At 41.3% G+C, this 13,978-nt stretch overlaps 1 protein-coding gene across 7 annotated transcripts in view; it reads right to left on the bottom strand.

Moving 5' to 3' along the window:
- LOC119697739 (myelin basic protein) overlaps window positions 1-13,978 on the bottom strand; it is a 109,771-nt gene that overhangs the window by 19,960 nt on the left and 75,833 nt on the right. The gene's annotated exons all lie outside the window — the stretch shown is intronic.

The following is a 13,978-nucleotide window of genomic DNA, read 5'->3' as shown; positions in this document are numbered from 1 at the left end:
TTGTATTTAGTGCTGGTGAGAAGTGACAAGAACAATTACCAGCAACTGACAAGCTTTTTGTTTTAGCCAAGAAAGGTGCCAAGTCAGACCCCTGTGGTAAGTGAAATGCCTGCTGCCTTCTCCAGAGCTGTGTTCTGAAGTGCCCAGTAAAGTACCTGAGAAGCATCAGCTGCAACAAACTCAGCCCTTCCTTCACCTGTAGTAGCTCCTTCTATCAGTGACAGAAAGATTTATGGAGGAGGTTTTGATGGTCTATACCACGACTCCTACTGTTCTAAAGGAAACTGCACCCACTGAAGAATATGACTTGTCTCCAAGGAACACCAGAAGAGTGTTAGTAGGTCATTGCTTGAGGACCAACCTTCAGCACAGACACCTCCCACACACTCTGTGCCAGAAATGTCTTTTGGAGTTAAGGGGGCTCAGAAATCCAGAAATAAGTTAGTCATGTTACCTTCAGGGTCTCCTAAGTACCTTTTTACATCCTCGTTTGATTCGGTCCTTGTTGCCATGGGAGGCATAGGATCTGGCAAATACTGCTGTGTTTTCAAAGTACTCTGGGCTCAAGTACTTTGCTGATTCAGCAGAGCAATTTTAGACTTGACACAGTCATTTCATAGGGTTTCACCCATCCACAGGGCACTAAGGAAACCTTTTCTCAGGCTGAGAATAATTCTGAAATAATTTTATGGGTAACAACACAAGACACTAATGATGGCTTCTGCAAAACCCGTGTGTGGGTTACAATTGGTTATCATCAGCCTGCTACAGTTTTTCATATAAAAACATAAAGTGCAGTTTTGCTGTGCATTTTTTTATTCTTTTTGTGAAAACTAGCTAGAAAATGTTCAAGAAAAATTTCTTAGGTTAAAATATCTGAAAGTCTCTCAGGAATACAATTGTTTAACCAGTGCCTAACTGTCATGAAGATCCCATTACTGGTGAAAATATTTGCTGGCAACTTTGGAATTTGAATTTTCCTGAAAAGATGCTCTCAAACTTATGAGAAACTACTAACATATCCAAAAGACTTTCTTAATAGAACAAAAGAAAAGTAACTAACTTGGATGTGTGACACATTCTGAAACTTAAACATTTTAAACAGCGACTCTAAGCCTAGGTTCTATACCATAACACATATCCATTCAAGGACAGAAAAAGAAAAGCAAACAAAAGAGTTATTGTATTTAATTAAATGCATTAACAAAACACCAGAGCATCTGCATACTAATATTTTTTACAACAGTTGTTCTTTGTGCCTCTGAATACGGGTATTGGTAAGCAACAAAGAGGGGTATTTGTGCCACAAATGTAGCTTCTCCCAGTGCATACGCAGTGAGCTATAAAGTATAAATCTTTCTGGAGGCTTTATCTCAACAGTAAAAGCACACATTTAAGTTTGCCTCTAAATGTTCTTCATGCTTATGTCTTCTCTAATATATAAAAACACGTAAGCGAGATACTGTTAATATTGTTGCTAACTAATCAAAGTCTTCCAGTGCCTTCGGAGAGACAGATCACTTTAATGATGTCCTAAGGACATCCAGAATTAATAGACTATATAAATGTATGCTTATTTGTTCATTTAAAAAGAAATATTTAGACTTCTATTAAAACCTATTGTAAATGCTGTGTACAGCTACTATTTTTTTAAGTTGTTTTTCTTTGGAAGATGAAGCTCTTTCTTAAATTAGAGCACACGACCTGTACCATACCACTTGTACAAAAGAAAGTTGCCCAGGGAGGAAGAGATCTTAGGCACTTTTTTGCTAATCCTTGTAAAATGAAGTACAGCAGGATGCATTGCCATAGGCATTAACTAGAAGGCTATGGAAGTGTCCTCTATTTCTATGTAAGTGCATATGGCCCTTGAGAGATGAACAAATGAGAGCACAAGAAACACACCTCCTCACATTAGCCCAAAACCAGCTGGAGGGAACCGTACTCCAAGCAGAGATGAGGCACTCCAGGTGCAGCCAAGGACCAAAGGCAATGCCACTTCTCTGCTTCCCCTCACCACACGGTGCTCTGAGCCTGCTGCTGGCACAGCATCCCCTGGGCATGTTAGTCAGAGTGAGCAGAGCCATTTGTTCCCTGTACACACAGTGACCTCCAAAAAGAGGAATATGGATGGACAAAAAAATTCTTAGCACTCTGTTAATGAGATCAAAAAGAAAGTCCAAAGGTGCTTTCAATGAGACATAAATAAATCCAATCCTTCACTGCCCTTAATAGGAGTTAGGTCCCATATAAGTATTTTCAAAACTACTGTGGTCTTGGTGCTTGATTAGACATTGATAGCTTATCCCATTTCTTGAGAAAAAAAGAATGAAAATAACTCTTTTCCCGAAGAAATGAAAATAACTCTTTTCCCGAAATGAATGAAAATAACTCTTTTCCCGAAGCTGCTAATTGGCTGGGACCTCTCAGCCCAATGCTTCAAACAACTCCTCTCAACAACCACGGAAATTTGCCCTATGCAAAGGACAACTTCCAATCGAGAGACCTCTGATACAAATACCCTTCTCATGGGTCACTTGGAAGGGCTGCTCTGTCACAGTCCCTCCTTCAGTCTGCAGTCTGCTTCCATACAGAGGACAGCCTGGAAAGACGTTGTTAAGCAAAGAGTTTTAAAAAAGATTACAAGTTTTTCATCTCCTCCTACTCCTTTCCAGTCTTGCTTTCTTGCAGATACTTGTAATTCCTCTCACATTCCTACTGCTGCTCCCTCATCAAATGCTGTAAAACAAACGAGGAAGATGAAGCTGATAAAAGCTGAAGTACATTACCTTACTTTGGGTTCTCAAGAGAGGCTCAGATCAACAGTCACAGCATGTTGCAAACACTGATTATGCATGACAGCAGCTTAAATATTTGTCCGAAATCTCAGGTATTATTTACTCATTACAAATGCCATAAAGTACATTAATCAACCTTGTAACATGGAATATTTAATAGAATTTATCATAACTACAGGCTGCTGTGATTGATTACACTTCCTTTTTCTTAGCCTTCTTTTCTCAGGGCATGAAGATGGAAATTACTGAACTTCTAAATCAACTTTTCATTTTAGCTTAAGTAACCTATGGATATAAAGCACTGTTTTTCAGTAAATGAAATATAATCTGTATTTGCTCTTTTCTACTTTTAGATCCTCTCTTTTCTACAAATGTCAACTGGATAGTAAAATACAATGCAGCACAGTCCTCAATTCTGAGTTAAGTTTATTTCAGTATTTTTACTGAAATGCTGGCAATAAAATATTGGTTGAAACATCTGAGACTTTGTATTGATTCGTCTATGTTTAGTCACTTGAACAACAAAAGGTAACACCTAGAAATTAATCAACTTTGTCACAGCTGAGATTTAAAAGACCTCTGGTAAGCTATAGCAGTAAGACAAACGTATCAGTAATAGGTTGCCTTGCATTATTTAAGAGGCTGAGACTACTGTTTTGGAACATGTGGCTTCTAATAACATTTGTGGTAATATCAGGCACTTGAAAGAATATAAGGCCAAAGAAAAAGCATCCATCATCCCTACATACATGCTGCAGCTGAGGGTATCTAGGTTCCACCTCTGTGCTGAGACAATTCCACACAATCCAGCTCCTGGTTTGGACTTTTACTGCAGCACAGCCCTCAGCAGAACAGCATGTCCCCAGCCATTAGGCTTTACTACCAAAGTATTTGGGGAGACAGAGGAAAGAATTATGTCTGCATTGTTAAATGTGAACTGCAAAAGCTTGATTCATCCTCATTACGCTAAGACACGGCAGACAAAAAATGGCTCTTAGCCTAACTTCTCTAATATGGTTAGAAGGCAATATGCCATCAGACATTTCAATTCACAGACCTAATTACTGGGTTTGTCTGATACTTGTCAAACAGTTGGGAATCAATTCTGGGCAAATATTTCTGTTTGAAATGGATGGCATGCAGTATAATTGTGAAACAAACACTTGGTCATAGCTCTGAACACAACCAGAACGGACGTGCTGGTGCATTTAGCCTTTACACAGACATTCTCCCCATTTTCTAGCAGAGTGAATTCAGAGAGAAGTGCCCATGTATCTCATGATGCAGATTCACAGGAGTTTAACACTCCTACTGCACTTAGCCAAGAGATCACTTCCAGTACAGCTTGCTCTCCTCCCTCCTTGCCAAAGCTTATCACTTTCAGGAAAAAAAAATCCACCCAAAGGCAAATTTTCTCTATAGCTTCAGCCTAACTGAAGGAATTATATTTTTCTGCACAAGAACTCTGGCTTTTTGGAAACCAAGGCTAACCAAGCTGCAAACTAAATCACCACAAAAATGAGAAGCCACCTGCTAAGCATAACATGCACTCCTCTATTTCCCTCCCTCACTTCTTTCATTAGACATTTTACAGCATATAAAGCTCTTACCAGACTAGAATAAAAAAGTTGTGAGGATGTTTCCATTCCACTAATGAGCTGAGCACATTTCTACACTGATCTGCTGAAGCAGTGAATAAGGGGTCTGCTGTGGCATAACTTTGCTTACAATCAAACTTAGTACTAAAAATACAATAAAAGGTGAAAAACCTCACCTGGTCAGTATTTAATTCTATTGAATTAAATTTGAAAAAGACAAAGTTTAGTTTTATGCTACATCTTGGATCAATGAGGATCAGTGGCTGAGCCTGCTGAAATTTAGTTCACATCCTGTTATGGAATCAACTCTCTTTGCAGCTGACACTTCAGCTATATTATTTATGCTCATATTTCAAAGGAAAGTACTGAATTCACTCAGGTAGAATAGGAATATGTACTTTTTAGCATAAAATTACGCTGTAGTGAAAAAACTGAAAATTGCACAGGAGAATGTAAATTCTTTCTGACACTAACTACTATAGTATGAAAACATAAGTGGGATTCCTCTCATTTTATTTCTGATACTATCCAAGATGTAAAAAAACCCCAAACCCTCAAACATCTGACATTCTTTAGCATCAATTCACAAGTATTACTTATTTTACAAGCTAAGAGACAGAGTAAAATCTCTCCTGAAACAATGAGCAACCTTCTTTCCAAAAGGCCAGCCAATGAAAAACTTGCTGTACCAATATTAATAAGTAATATTAATTTTGCAAGTTCAGTAGGTAATCAATAGCCTGATTTTTGCTTTCTTTCCTCTTAATTCTGCTGGACTTCATCATCCCAAAGTGTCTACTATGTAACTGTGAACCACTGCTCGTTACAAGAGTACCAGTTTCATGATAAACACACCCCTTAAGCATTGCTCTGCAGTAAACCAACATTTTTGGGAGAAGGATCTCTGTAAGGTGGTACTGGCACAGTGGGGAATTGTTGCTGTGGCACCTTTTTTCATAGGGTAACTGTACTGACCTTTTTAACTTACCCAGTAAAACCATCATGCAACCAATCAATGAGTTGGTGAAAACACACAGCAATGTGACTTCTAGCTGGAATGATGGCATTCTGATAAACATGCCTAAATCCTACTTTGTGAACCAGCAAACAGCACATAATTTTTAGTTCTGCTGACAAATTCATGATTTGAGAGGGCTGGTTCTGTGAAATGACTACAAAATAAAAGTTACAAATTAAAAATAAGCTGTATATTCACTCCAGCTTAGGTTCAGCATTATCACTCTGCTGAAGGCAATTACGTTTTAGGGTATCAGTGTGTAAAAAGTAGCAATACTGTCTGAGTCAGAGATTTTTGATATATCAGGAGTCTTCTTGCTGGAACGCTTTTCTGTATTTTCACCAAGGCACACACAACTCCTAGCATCTGCATGTCAGAGATGTGAAAATACTTCCAAGTCTGTGCAGTAATAACCCACAGTCCACGCCCAAAGTCTGGACAATAATGGGAAGCATGTGTGGTTACTGTGGGCTGAAAGGCATCAACATCCCATTACCCACTGTGAGGGCTGCACTCCAGGAGCCAGGTCTCAGACTTGATGGAGGAAAAAGAACATCATACCTTCCCCAGACCTGTATACCCTGTATTATTTATGCCTTTAAGAACTCTCTCTCCTCTGGGCTCTCACTGAAGAAATTCAGCCAGTCTGTTCTGCCCATGTCAAAGAAAGAGATGAAAGCAAAGCAGTCAGTGAGGCGTTTCCAACCACAGGAATCAGAGCAGCAGCTGAATACCAGCTCCCTGTGTTCTCCTGTTACTGGTGATGCTGAGGTTCAAAACTGGGGGTGCAGTAGACGTTTTTTTCTTAAACCTACTGTGCAAGTCATATTAGATTCAACATACAAGAAACTAGCTGGGAAGCCTAAGTTACACATCATCTGTCACTGCATGGTGCTTAATTTCCTCTTCAATGTCTTTTTTAATGGGTTATGTGTGTATTTCAGCAATTCAGTGGAACACCTTCATAAGAAATTACCAGCGATTAAGCACTGAAAAGGACTTCCCAGGGAAGTGATAGAGTCACTATTCCTGGAAGTGTTCAAGGAATGGCTGAATGTGGCACTTAGTGCTTTGGTTTAGTTGACATGGTGGTGTTCAGACAAAGGTGGGACTCAATATTTGAGGTCTTTTCCAACTTTATGATTCTATGACTAGGAAAGAGAAAGTGGCTCAGGACTGTTACGAGCCTTGTGGGTGTGTAAGGTATTGTTTGCTTGTGAGGACAGGTAAAGAAAAGAAACAAGAAAAAAGAGGCATTCAAAAAATCTAAAAGCATCCCCTGAGAGAGAACAATTTTTGCCCTTCAGATTGTAATTAAAACCAATCTACGTGACTGCAGAAACTGCCTTGCACTCTGCATGCCTTCGCAGAGCTGGGCTCTTGGTTAGCCGTGCCTCGGGCTCACAATGAAGAGCTGAGACAAAGCCCACACGGTGGCCTCCCGTTGCAGAGGAATGCAGCAGTGTAGGCCTGCCTCGCACCCTCTCGCTCTTGTTTGCCACAACTTCTGGCATGGCCTCCACTTGCTGAGGGTTACAAAGGCAAGCACAGAAAACAAAAGAGCCACTGGTTGAAACCAGTGGGACTTGCTATGGCAGAAATTTGGAATCTATGAGAAGCATGTGGCAATTCTCCACACGGCCTGCAGAGAGGGTTTTTAAAAACTGCAACAAAGAATTTTATCCACCCACCAGTTTCAAAGAAAAATGTTCCTTTGTGTTACTAGAACATATAGGTTTGTTTTAATCTCGAACATCTCACAAAAGAGCCTCCCACAGCAAAGCGAGCTGGAGCATCATTTGTAACAAACAATTTCATGTACTTAAGGAGGAGAAATTGAATCACCTGCTGACCCATCGGCATTTGTATTCTTTAAAAATTGCAACTGCCTAGTATTAGAGAAAGATTGTTTGATTATTCATCTTTTCTGCTTCAGTTGCACTGAGTGTGAGTAATTGTTAGGTTGTAAAACTTGGATATATCCCCCTCCCACCAAAGTATGGCAAGATGAGTAGTGCTTCCATCAGACCTCACAACTTCCACTGTCTTTTGTATTTTCCACATAAGTTATGTTTTACTGGAAAATAACTTATTTCCATCAGTGCAACTGGGTACCCAATATTACAGTTAATTTTTTTTCATAATATCATAAAGAAACAGGGCCTTAAAAGCAGCAGAAAAAGAAATGTAGGTGAAATGAGTGAGGTGAGGACATGACTGAACCAGCTGGTTCAAAGAAGTTGCTCAGAGCATGATAAGCAGCACAAAAAACCCCTATCTGTAGAATATTTCCTGTTAAAACCCATCATGTAACACCTCCAAAGAGGGCCTGATAACACTGCTGTGTTTTTCTTGACCAGGACTTAAGTGTCTGAGTGGTATTTTATTGTTTAGAAAGTATAAGCTGCAGAATAAAATACACTTGTAGTAAGTTAACCAAAGAAGCTACCTTTAAAAAACATGGTTTGATTGTGACCACAGGGAAACTAATCATGGCATAAGGCTATAAACTCCAATTTCAATAAGCTGCATTTTAGTTCTACAGAATAACAGTGCTCATGTGTGTTAACTTTTCCTGAGACCAACTAACCCAACTAAACCCAAACAGAGCCCAAAGTAGAGGAGTTTTTCATACGTTAAGACAAAGAGAGGATGTGAATGTTTTTAACTCCCCCCGAAATAACACACCAATTTGCTGGTTTGAGGATGTAACTTTGAAGTTTGTTTTCCAATACAGCCTTGTATAGGGCAGGTCCAGGCAAAAAGCAAATTACAGGAGTATGGCAGTCCTAGAGAGGAGTGCACAACATAAGCCAGGTTTCTGGAAGCCGTGAATCACCTGTAGGATGATTGTAATCAATAAGCTTGATATTTTCATGCATCCTTCAGGTGTACATTGCCATATCTCTGGACTTCTCTATTTTCCCCTGGTGTATTCTGAACTGAAGCTTTATGCTGATAGTTTTTGGAAGATTTTTTGTTTCCAGAAAATTCTGCAGTACACCACAATGGTAAAAATGACACATTCTGAGTATGACACACATATTTGCCAATGTTTCTAAAAATATCTGAAATACCTGGGCACAAACAGGCCTATAGGCCATTTACCACTGTGTTGAATTCTTGTATATGTAAAACAAAATTGGAGATGTGGCTCTTCAGAAGCTGACAAAACATACCTCCCAAACCAACAAACAAATAAACACAAGCCAAAAAAGATGGGTAGGGTTGTTCAAGTCTGCCTAAACTCTTTACAACCAGCTCTTTACAACCAGAACAAGTCCACAGCCATCAGTCACAGTGTGATATTATCTTAACTTTGGAACTGATTTTCCCCTGAACACCTATGGTGAAAGGTCAGAGGAGCAGAAGTGAGCAGGAGTTTCTCCCAGTCACACAGAGTTTGTTCACAGAGCTTGCCACATTTCAGAAACGGATGGATTACTGTGAGTACCCCATAGCCTGTGGGAGGCAGAAGCCCCCGTGGGCAGCTCCCTGTCCCCAGAGGGTGCAGAGGCCCAGCTGTGCCCTGCATATCCAGCTGTGCCCGGGAGGTGCAAGATGAGCCCCCTGTGTCCTGGGGCAATGCAATGACTCACACCTCCAGCCTGACCCGGACATCTGAAGAGGAAGAAGCTCACACTGCAGTGGGGAGAAAAGCCACACCAGCAGCTGCATCCATGAGGTGGAAGACAAGCACCTCTGTAACCCTTTGGGGGAGCAGGAGAAGGTCTTCAGCTTCGCCTCCAGTTCAAGATGCTGGCATTAAGAGGAGGTCCCTTTCTCTCATGCACACTGTAGCAGCCATGTGCAGCTCCAGCTCTGCCTTTGGTGTGGATGGTGAAGAAGTTATTCTGCCTAAAAGATCAGCAGCTGACTGGTAATTTCAAAACCAGAGTAAACACTTCACAAATGTGTCACTTCAGGGATGTTCAGCACTCCAGATCTTAGTTTTGTCTGCCTGGCAATGCTTACTCTAAGCAGATTTTAGAATGTTTTCATGTAATAATATGGGATTTTAGAAGGTGACAATCAAGCTGATAGCTCTGAACTCTGAGGAGAAACGTGAAAGCCAGGTTACTCAAAGGACAAATTCCACATGCCGTATTCAAAGTCAGCAGAGAAATCACAGCTGAGCACATTTATGGCAGGGATGCTGCTGGGGCACAGACACCCGAGGATGTGTTTGGCTGCTTTCACAGTTTAAAGCCTCTCTGCAGCCCTGGCACAGCAGCACAGCACTCGAGGATGTTGCACCCTGATCACTGCCTTGAACAGAGGGAATGGGGTTTTTGCTACCATGCTCCGTCCTGCTTGTCAGAACAGCTTTGTCTGGAAGCTGCACAATGGAGAATATCAGCACAGACCTAGGAGCAGAGCCATGGAATTGCTGTGACAGAATGAGAGGAGGATATAAAACTATTAAAATACATGCAATGAAAGGCAGGTAGTTTATTAAATACTAATGATTTCAAGGCCTTTACACTTTTACAATTATTTCACTTTTTAAATTATTTCAAGGCCTTTACACTTTTATAATCAATACAACAGAACTCCTAAGAGTTTTAGAGGTAGTTTGGATTAAACAGCAAAAAACTGTTTAGAGACTTCTGAGTGAAGCAATTTCCTCAGTGAAGAAATTTGATAACCAAAGAAATATTTTTCAGAAGGGAACTCTAATGTATTCCTGAACAATTGATATGAAATTTGATTAAAATGTCTGCCTGCCTGGCAGACAGATCAAAAGAAAAGCTTATTCCAGAACTTGTCATAGGGTTTGGAGGTTTACCTTCTTCATAATTGCCCCAAGTGAGCCCTAAAACCAGAAAAGAAGAATACTTGAAACCAAGCAAATCAAACAATGAATCCAAAGGACTAAAACAGTCTGCACTGACTGAACTGGCACAGGGCCTAACAGCAGAGATATTATTCCACAGAAATACTGGCAGAAAGCTGAGAGTAAGATATTAAAAAGAAAGATACCAGGGGAAAAGAAAAAAAAAGATGATTGTGGTTTTTTTGGGGATGAACTGAAGACATTTAAAGCTGGACACAAATCACCTTGTCTGTCTATCCTGCAAGAAATGACTGCATTTACCAGGGAATAAAGAAACATTACCAGCAATCACATGGAAAGACTTTACACTCCAAGGTGAACCACAGAATCCACAGCCTCAACATGTCTAGATTCAAGACTTCCAATCCTGAAGGAAAGGACTATATTTGCACTGGTCACACCATTCTGCTGTTCTCTCTTGTCAAGCACTGTCTGTCTCTCTGGCCCCCAGCAGTTTCCAGTCCTTCTTCCCACCTTCCCTTCCCAAGGCTCCTGGATCAAAGCTGCTGTCCAAACCACTCTGCTGCTGCCTGACTCCCATGATCTCCAGCTCCACAAAGATCATGATCCTTTGTCATGCTGCTGCAGGCTTTGGCAGGCTTCTTGTGGAGCAAATTCCAAATTATCTCTTCACAGGAATTCACCTCTGGAACCTCTCCTTGTCGTAAGGGCTGCCTACCCAATACCAGTCACAGCTGTCAGAAGCTAGTACAAGCAGACAACAAACACTCACCTCTAAACCAACTACAAGAATCACAAGATTAAAGTGCTACCTCTCCTCACCTACTCTGTCAAATGCTTACAGCCCATACATGTTCTTAGGATGTTAACACAAAATATCTAAATCCAAACAGTCCCCACTTGGAAAATAAATACTGCACGGCCTTCTGCCCTTTCTCACTTGCTTCTGCTGCTCTGGATTACTGACATCTGTCCACATTAGCTAAGAGCTTTAAAAGTCATGTCAGGATTCACTTCACAAACACCTTTCCAGCAGCAACCCTCTACAGCTCAGTTAACGGAGCACCGCTGGATCAGCATCTGCCCACAGCTCTCCTAAACCAACATTTCATGTCATGTGGTTGGTGCCACAGATTGCTGATTTGGTCTGGGGAGTCTGTCTTTTCTGCACTGAAAGAATAAATATTTAATTTCTCATCCTTCCCAGTGAAATTTAAATGGCTGTGCTAACACAAAGATCATACAACTGCTGCCTCCTCTATGTTCCAATTACAAATGGGTTCTCCCCATTTCATTCTACAAGCTCATCTATACAGGTAGTGCGTGAAAGGAAAACAAAACATTTCTATATTGGCTGAAGAAGGGAGCAAAATTACAAGATTTCCAAAGTAGCCCAGGCCATGGGTTTGAATTTGTACAGCATGAAATCCCACATTTCTAAAAGATGAATTTACATGGTGTTTGATAGGCTGAGAGAAAATGTGGTCTGCTCACACATCAATTTAAAATCACGTATTATTTCAGTGGGATTTTACCTGAGATACAGTTTGCTCTTAGTCAGAAAAAAAACCCCCAAGGAAATTATTAGGGAATCCCAAATCTATTAATGTAAAACCAGATATGAAAGTCCATTTCACCTCTGAGCTAAGCATCTGTCAGAGAACAGCCTTATAGATAGCTGCTCTAATATTTCCAATCTCAGCTATTCTGGGTCTTTAGAAACTCCATTCCACTCTCCATCTTTACAAACAACATCTTACACTTCTAAAACTATTAAAAAATCTGTTCTCATCTATACTAGGCCACATCAGACATATGTGCTATACACTAACAAAAAAATGATATCAGGTTATAAATAATGAAGAGGTTTTTTTACATTAAGAAAACCCAACATTTTTTTCCCCCACGCTGAACACTTGTGAGCTGCACCATAGTGCTAAATGTGACTCAATGCTATACGAAGAACAATGGTGACAAACTGTATAAAACCACGGCAGTGATCGATGGTACTTCACACAATATCTGCTTTTCAGTAGCAGCATTCTAAGAGTGAAAAACTGCTTGCACAGTACCAAGCCTTGTACCAGTTCGTGGGAGTTACTGCTATTAAAAAAGGAAAGAAAGAAAATAAAAGAATTCACAAACTTTATTTTGCTATTTGAGTACGTATAAAGTCACTTTTCATGCGATGAAGAAAGCACGCTCAGCAAAAAGCTGTTAACTCTGAAGACTAAAATGGCAGTATGACTGAGCTACGCAATATTTTAACAAGCAAGAAAGGCTATAAACATGTTTTTTTCCCAAGTGTTCTTTGGGTATGTTTCCCTCAATCCACCCAGCAAACATGAGGATGAGTAAAACCCCCACTTCTAGAAAAGTTCACAAAGAGCCTGAGAGCAACTCAATGGGTTACACCAGAAGGTCCATCACAGGGCAGCAACTGTACACAGAGAATGCACATAGCACACAGTCCTGCTCACCCGAACTTAGGATGCAGCCCTGGGGAGGTAGGTGATACCATGCCTGCTTTTGCAGGCAGAGGTTGCTCCGCTGCACCCAAGGCCAGCAGAAGTCATGCTGGAGCCCTCAGCACCACACTCATCTCAGCTGGCAAACCTGACCAATGCCTGCCTTGGTGCTGCACTCACCTGGGACTGGCAGCCTCCAGCTGGCACTTTCCTGGGTGCTGCAGCCCTGTGCTCGCTGGCAAAAGGCTCAACAATTTGTGGTTCTGGGCTTGTGTTTGCAGGATCACTATCCATAAGCCATTTCAGGAATAAACAAAACAAAACAACTCTGCCTTGGTTTTCTCAGCAGAAGTTTTCATTTTTCTGCCTCCTAGGAAGTTGTGCAGACAACTCACAGGAGGTAGAAAGTGCTCCACAGACAGAAAAATAGCTGTGTTAATATTATCTCTGAAAATAAAAAGTCATTTATTTCCCAGGTAAGTGCTGTAAGAGCATTTCTGCAGCCACAGATTGTGACTGGCAAAATGAGAAGTCTTTCATGTTCACAGTCTGAGGTTTCCCAGAAAGTTACCTAGCATCCCTCTGAAATAAGTAAATAATGCAATCTGTTTATAAAGCCCTTGCACCTTGGTTCAGTTCTCAATTTAGGATGCAGTTCATTATAGAGAATTATGGGATATCCTGAGAAAACCACGACACTCTGACAAAGGGGTGCCACAAACTGCAGAAGTCAAATGTGCTGGATGTAGCAGAAAAATTGCCACGTACTTCCAGATTTGTGTTCATGGCCTACTAGGTTTTTTTTTTTTCTCCCCACTGAAAGCCTGAAGTACTGGAATCAAGGATAAAAAAACACAAAGGAAAAAAAGAAATCTAATTCCATCTATAGTAACTGTGAAGGATAGCTGGAAGAACACATGGCTCAAGGATACACTTCCAGGGCCCAAGTGCACCAGCAGGCTCTGCAGCCTCTTCCCACTCAGTCATCTGGGAGTTCCCTGTTCAATGTCAGCTCCAGCCCAGGTCCAGCCTGCCAGGACCCAGCTCAGATGAGACAAAGGGCTCTGAGGATCCTCCCGAGTGGCTGGGCTGGAGCTTTGGCCGTGGCTCCCGGCCAGGCCAGACCCGCTGTCCGTGCCCAGCCTTGTGTCTGTCCATGGCTCTGGCAGCCCTGGCTGCTCCTGCTCCCCTGAGGTGCCTGACCCTGCCTGCCTCACTGTCACCCTGCTCCCAGCTCATCCCCACACTGGCCAGGCCACTCCTGCTGCTCCCAACAGCATGAGAGCATCAAGCTGTGA

The sequence above is a fragment of the Motacilla alba genome, chromosome 2, assembly GCF_015832195.1.
Source record: "Motacilla alba alba isolate MOTALB_02 chromosome 2, Motacilla_alba_V1.0_pri, whole genome shotgun sequence".
Classification (NCBI taxonomy): Eukaryota; Metazoa; Chordata; class Aves; order Passeriformes; family Motacillidae; genus Motacilla; species Motacilla alba.
Note: the sequence above shows the minus strand (reverse complement) of the source record. Positions and strands in the feature narration are given on the sequence as shown.